Below are 7,078 nucleotides of genomic sequence, written 5' to 3'. Positions count from 1 at the left end.
GGCCACGTGATGGGCAGATGCAGGAGCAGCAGAGCCAGAGCTGCCCACTCCCCATCTCCCAGCAGAGGCAACACCCATGGGGTGGACAAGGGGTGCACAGCCTGCTCTCGCTCACCTGTGGGCCTGGATGGTGAAAGAGAGGTGTTTTTTTCTCTTTTCTCTTTTCTCTTTTCTCCTTTCTCCTTCGGTGCACAGTTGCAAGGAAGTGGCCGGACAGAAGCATGAGTGTTCAGGGCATGGAATCATGGAATGGCTTGGCTTGGAAGGGACCTTGAAGGTCACCCTCTCTGCCACTCATCTGACCAGGCAGCTCAAAGCCCTGGTCTTGAACACTTCTAGAGATGGGACATTCACAACTCCCGTGGGGAGCCTCTGCCAGGGTCTCACCACTGCCATAGTGAGGAATTTCTTCCTGACATCCACCCTAAAACTGTCCTTTACAGTTTAAAACCATTCCCTTTGTCTGTTTGTATAAAAATCCCTTTCCCTCCTTTTTCTAAGCCCCCTTCAGGCACTGGAAGGCCACAGTGAGATCTCCCCAGAGCCTTCACTTCTCCAAGCTGAACAACCCCAGCTCTCTCAGCCTGTTTTTACAGCAGAGGAGCTCCAGCTCTCTGAGCATCTTTGTGTCCACCTGAGACCTGATCCCACAGGTCCATCTCTTTCTTGTGCTGAGGGCTGCAGACCTTGTCAGGCAAGGGATGCAAGAGATCCCTAAAAACCTTCACAAGGGGTATAACCATTGCAGTATAGGGTTGCCAGCCATCAGAGGGGTGAAGCCTGGCACCACGTCTAATTTTATCTCAAGAAGTCCCCAGCCAACTGGCTGAGGGGAGCTAAAGAAGGAAAGGAAGTGTCAGCTGTAGCCACAAAAAACCAAAAGCATTTGTTCCAGGAATACCTCCATAAAGACCACAACAACAAGTGATGGATGTTCCAGGAGAGAAAGTTCACAGTGTCCTGGAACTATTTATATACTTTGATACAAAATAAAATCTGGTGAGGCCCTGGCACAGGCTGCCCAGAGAAGCTGTGGATGCCCTATCCCTGGAAGTGTTCATGGCCAGGCTGGATGGGACTTTGAGTAGAAACTCTGTGGAAAAGGAACAAAGACAATTCAAGTACTTTCCACTCTAATGCCATGACCTAAACCCAAGACCATTCATATTCCCTCTATAGATCCTGATAAAACATTGAGTTATTTGTAGTTCATATAAGCACTTCAATTTATTTGGGGAGGCCTTAATTGTTCTTAGTTTTTCTATGTGTTATTACTCAAGCTCCAGGTAAAATACTTTTTTTTTTTTTCTTTTTTTTTGGTGGGGGGGGTGTGCATTAGTACAGATTTGAAGGAAACATGTAGGTGGGGAGCATAATGCTTCCAATTGAAACGCACTAGCAAGCACAGACTACAGTAGTTTAGAGATTAAAAATAGGATCATTTGGATGTGTGGATTTGAATATGATTTATGGATCACTTCCAGAGACATTATTGTCGCTTATCATTCAGATGGCTGTGAAAGTGAAGACTATGTGGGAAATCAAGCAAGAGATACATTGCCTGCAGAATGGGGAAAAACATTAAATCTTGGAGTTGCTGATGCAGCAATTAATATTGCAACCTTCACTGCCTTCAATGCACAGAAGAAAAGGGTAAGACGGCCTAGATGTCTGCTTCCCATAAATAACTTATCCCAAGACTTAAAGGCAGAGACAAGCTTAAACACTACACACTAAAGGCCCTTTTCCATTTGCCTTGGAGGAAATGTTTAAAATAGGAGCCAGTGGTGAACCAGGAATTCATACTCAGGACTCTTGGGCTGCCCCAGCTTACACCTCCAGGTCTAAAAGAATCCAAAAACATCAGGGCAACCACACCTTCAGCAGGGATGGATGGGAGATGAGGAGGTGTGCCCTACGACCCTTGGTGTGTAAAGATCTCAGCTAGAGCTGTAATTATAGAAGATCACAACTTTCCACAGCTGAAACTCAGAGGCAACCCTTTAGACATCTACAATTATATTATTTTATGTGTTTTGTTTTTTGCTTGCTGGGGTTTTGTTTTGGTTTGGGGTTCTTTTGGGTTGGTTTTGTTTTTTTTTCCTGTGTCTTGTTAGCTTGGTCCAGAGCAGATCGCAAGTGCCAAACAGAAGGAAGGAACTAAAATACCTGGCTTTCCTTAGTTTGCTTAAAACAGTGGGATAATTCCACTGGATTCAGCAAACCTCACCCTGATTTACAGTGGTACAAATGAGGTTAGGATTATTTCACTTTTTTGTCCAACACTGTGAGGACAAAAAAAACCAAAAAACAGACCCCTGTATATCTGACCAAGCTGCCTGAAATGAGACCTTTAATTTGGCATACCCTTTTTAACAAAAAATAATGAAAGATGTAGCAAAGCACATTCATTCCACAAAGCAGCATACAGAGACAAGTGGTTCTAAACACACCTGCAAGTAATTGTCAGAACAAAATCTCAGGAGCCCTTGAGCAGCACCCCAATATCTTTATCTTCTTAATGGGTTCTGTTTTACTGAGAAAATTATGGCTCCTTACCCAACACTTGTGGTTACTCTTAAAAGCATTTCTTTTTCACACATGAAACCATAAAGTTCAAATGAGACTCTTTTGACCTCACACATTTGTTATTTGTGAGATGGTTAATAAAAGTAATTATCAGTAGTCTCTGACAAGTGGAGTGAAAATCTGAACTCTTTGATGTGCAGAGAAAAATTGTGCATGTTCATCAAGAAACTTCATTTCTTTGGAGAGTTGTCCCAATGGCTGCAAAGTTAATAAGTCATTTCCAAAAATGAAAAAGTGGAGGCCCCTGAGAGAGGGAAATAGACTTTGCTCAAAAATTTCAGCTACAGCTGCCTCATAACCAGCTGTGAAGGTCAGAAATTACTTAAGGAATGCATGTTTGCAAACTTTTAATTAAAGAGGCTGAAGGCCAGTGCTAAGAAGGCAATCTAAGAATGAAATACAATAATAAACCTAATTTTGCTTCATTGTGGATTTCCACTGATGCCACATATTTGGGAAAATGGAGTCTGCATGACAGGAGTGGCAAGGTGAATTATAACCAGAATTATGGTCATATAGTCAACAGTGTGGATATCAATACTGACCCAAATATTGTTTTCTGAGCTGCCTCTTCCAGCAAGATCAGGTTTAGCAACACTTTTTCAGTGTGATGAGGCTCCCCCCCTTGCCCAGAGAAGTCAACCTGGTGCCAACCAAAACAAAAAAATCTACCTCTCTCAACAGAATGTCTAAGAGTTTTGTTTGAATTAGGGCTGAAATACTTGGCCAAGAGATAGCAAAGGGCTGTACACCTAGCACAGAAGACATGAGACCATCTGCAAATCTTCCCTCCTCCCTGCCTCAAAAAAAAAAAAAAAAATAAGGAAATAAGAGAAAAAAAAATACAGTATGGAAAGTCCTAGTTAGTTCAATTAATTATCCACTGGCCATTTACTTAAGGGACTTGTTACAAATATATCCTCATCACAATGACAGGAAATCTATCTGAAAAGTCTGCAAAAAGGCTATTAATGAAGAGAGTTTCTAATGCCTACAAGCTGAAATACCTTTTCACTCCTTTTGCCAGTAGTTCCTGTGGGTCACTTCTGGGGTCAGCAGTGGTGTGCAGAGTAAAGACTCTGCCAGTGCTGGAGAAAGGGAAAAAAAAAAAAAAAAGCAGAAGGAAAAAAAAGTACTTCAGTATTGTCAATCTTTTATCCTTGAACGATACACTAGAGGCTGACATTTAATACCCTAAGGATATAGATGTTTGAAAGCTGGTTATTGTAACAAAGGAAACCATCCAAACTCTGCAAGACCAAATGGATCAGATAAAGCTGACACTGAGATAAATCTGTTTTACATCCATTCTTGCAAAAGTTTTGCTAATCTATGTAGTTATAGCTTTCCTGCAGCAAAAGGAGAGGGGGAGAAAAAAGAACCTTACATTATAGGAAGTCAACATGCTGCCCCTATTTGTAATCTCCAAAGCATAACGTTGTGGTCAGAGAACATTTTTCTCACAGATCATGTGCAAACTCTATAAAAATGAGGAAGATAAAGGAAAAAATTGAGGAAAAACCACAGAGACTGGGAGAGGGTATGAGAACAAACATGCAACATGCTCTTTGTGGTTGAACTTCCATGTTAACATAGATTCTGTTTGTTTGTTTAACACATGAATTCGGATCTTTCATAGACACAGACTCATCTTCCAACCAGTCAGAAACTTTAACACCTACTCTTCATTATCCAGTATTTATACCGCCAGATTGGACTTTCATATGGAAGCCTGGAGCAATGCTGGTACAGATGGCAAGATGACTCTCAAGAGATTGATGACTCTGAAGAAATACACAGTATTAAGTCAGAAGGTGCAAATGTTAACATTCCAGTGTAGAAGAGAAATATTCCTTGCATACGCTTCCCAGGTTTGTTTTCTCATGCATTACAAAGAGAAAGAAAAAGCCCTCGACACACCTCGTAGCTGGCAAACGAATGATAAATTTACTTTAGTTTCTTTTGTATGTCAACTGTTCATGCCTCAGGTACTTAACCTTTACTTTAAAAACATGGTTCAGATCCTAGCCTTGAAGGTGATTGGGAAGAAGGGGGATGGTATTCCTGTAAATGTTTCATTTAACAAAGGCAGTACTATAAGAAGGTTCAGTGGTGAGACTCTGAATGGTATTTATTGTTTCAGATTTCAGGGCTCCCATACATCTGCTGCCTGTCAAAGGCAGATACCACATTCATAAAACAAGTGCCCTGTCTGGAGAAAGAAAAAAAAAAGGACTCTCTTCCCTCCAGGATTATGTGAGATGGGAGGCTGCAAGAAGTGAAAGTTCTAATTTGCTGCAGAGATGATCAACAAGAAAATCTTTTATTACTGTAGAGTGGAAATTTTACTTTTTTGAAAAAAATGTTGTGGGCCCAGATGCAGCAAAACATTTTAAGAACAATCCCTACTCAGAAAAGCTCTTAAACATGCTCTTATGTGTCTCCATGTGCCTAAGAACTTACTTTGATGAAGCAGAAACCTAAAGAAGAACCATTTCTATTTACACTAACTAAGCAGCTCATTTTACCAGGCCCATTACATGATTCCTGACTTTATTAGGTCTGGAATGTATATTTCACCCATGGTGAGAAACATGCTCATTCATTTCTTATGATATCATAGTCTTCTCCATGGTAATCTGGTGCTATGTGAGGAAAAACAATAGGAGAGAAAACTTTTCATGCCGAGATGAAGACGGATAAGGAATTATGTTCAGCCGGGTGGGAGAATATATAAGAGGAACAAAACCACAGAGCCCCTGATTCTGAGGATCTGATTTATTTAGTATCTGGCATTGGCCATAAAGTGTGGGCAATGAAAAGAGGAGCTGACCTCAATGCCTCCTTAGCAGCAATCAGAAATTCATTTCAGTGTGTGAGCATTTAATTAGCTTCAGTGAGTTTACAAGACCTTCAGTCATTTTAAGATACTCGAGGCAACTACGCCACACATAAGATTACCCTGAATCTGGAATGCCAGCCACTTAGGAGGAATGTCTGGAGAGTTTTAATTGAAGGGGACTCCTTTGTTTTTATATCCATTTGATGTGCCATTACCATTTCCTCCACCACTAATTTACACCGAGGGACTCAACTACTCCAAACAATTGTTTTAATCGGTAAATCACAGAAAACCTTCAAGAAAGTTTAAGGTTGTTCTGCATCTATGAAAAGTCAAATGGCACCATTAAATTTTTAGAGCTAATCTAATCGTTACACAGTGCAGCCACTGCACCACTTCAGGCATCTGGGGAGAGTCATCACCTTCCCCTTTTTTACAGAAGACCTGAAATATATCTGCTTCATGCATTTATTGCAGCCATACAATAAATATATATAGAGTGGGATTAACTAACAGGAGGCAATTACTAATTTTATTATGGCTTCATGAGGTCTGTATATCAAGCTCCTCTCCCTGGCAAGGATGAGGAATTGCTAAATACAGCTAATTTCTGGGCTGATCTTATTTATATACTGGATGCTAATCCCCTTCACATATCTCATGTGCTTCTTTCTTCTCAGAGATACTGTCCCTCAGTGACCTCCTCCCAGCATTTCATTAAATGCCTTCAGCCTCAGTAAATTACAGCACTTTAAAAACATTGAGTTTAGCATATAAAAAGAGAGAGAGAGAGAGAGAGAGAGAGAGAGTTTCTGTACGCTGCCATGGGATAAGGTGCAGTGAAAATCCCATACAAGCTGAACTGTACTTCCTAATCAAATGGGTGTAACAGATGGCTGCTAGAGCAAGCCATCACAATGGAAATATCTGCAGTTCTCATGGTAACGGAATCTGCCAGGTCTGAGGGATTTGCTGTTTTCCAGGACATCTGAGCTGCAATCTCTTTCGAGCTGTCTAGCAGTCTCAGTCTCGCTCTCTCTCACTCTCTCAGCATGATGGAGATAGAGTTGAAAGGTGGAGCCTGATTTTGCATTCCAGCTGTGATTAAAGACACGCACACACAAACGCACGCGCGCAGAATCAATGGCACTGCATATTCATCACGCTATCTAGAACCTCATTAACCACTCAGACAGAACAGCGAGGAAATTTTAATATTCCTCCTTCCTTAGGCAGGAAAAGAAAGAAGTGTAATGGGGGAGAGGGGAGGAGAGAGGAAGATGGCATGTATGTGGGGAATTAAGATTCATGAGACATACCTTTTAATAAAGATATGGAGCAGTGTTAAAGCTAGCAGTTGTTTCCATTTCATGGCAGTATGTCAATATGACTTAACCTAGCAGAGTGAAACATCTGGCCTCAAAAATAATAATAAAAAAAATTCATTATGTTGAATTTCCAAAACATAATATTGAATCTCTGGAAGAAGGAGAAGGAGAAGAAAAGAAATAGAGCAACTGTGTACCATAATACTGAGTAAAAGCATGTGACAGACCTCCTGGTACTGTGTAATTAGAAAGGTGATCCTTCTCGTAAGGTGTAGGATAGCATAAAGACAATGAGCTTTAATTATAAATCTAAAGAATT

At 40.8% G+C, this 7,078-nt stretch overlaps 1 long non-coding RNA gene across 1 annotated transcript; it reads left to right on the top strand.

Moving 5' to 3' along the window:
- Positions 1 to 1,316: 1,316 nt before the first annotated feature.
- Positions 1,317 to 6,659, top strand: LOC135291129 (uncharacterized). Its single transcript, XR_010353997.1, has 3 exons — positions 1,317 to 1,653; positions 4,286 to 4,460; positions 4,733 to 6,659. It is a non-coding gene; the product is annotated as an uncharacterized LOC135291129 (long non-coding RNA).
- Positions 6,660 to 7,078: the final 419 nt, after the last annotated feature.

The sequence above is a fragment of the Passer domesticus genome, chromosome Z (genome assembly GCF_036417665.1).
Source record: "Passer domesticus isolate bPasDom1 chromosome Z, bPasDom1.hap1, whole genome shotgun sequence".
In the NCBI taxonomy this organism is placed as follows: domain Eukaryota; kingdom Metazoa; phylum Chordata; class Aves; order Passeriformes; family Passeridae; genus Passer; species Passer domesticus.
Note: the sequence above shows the minus strand (reverse complement) of the source record. Positions and strands in the feature narration are given on the sequence as shown.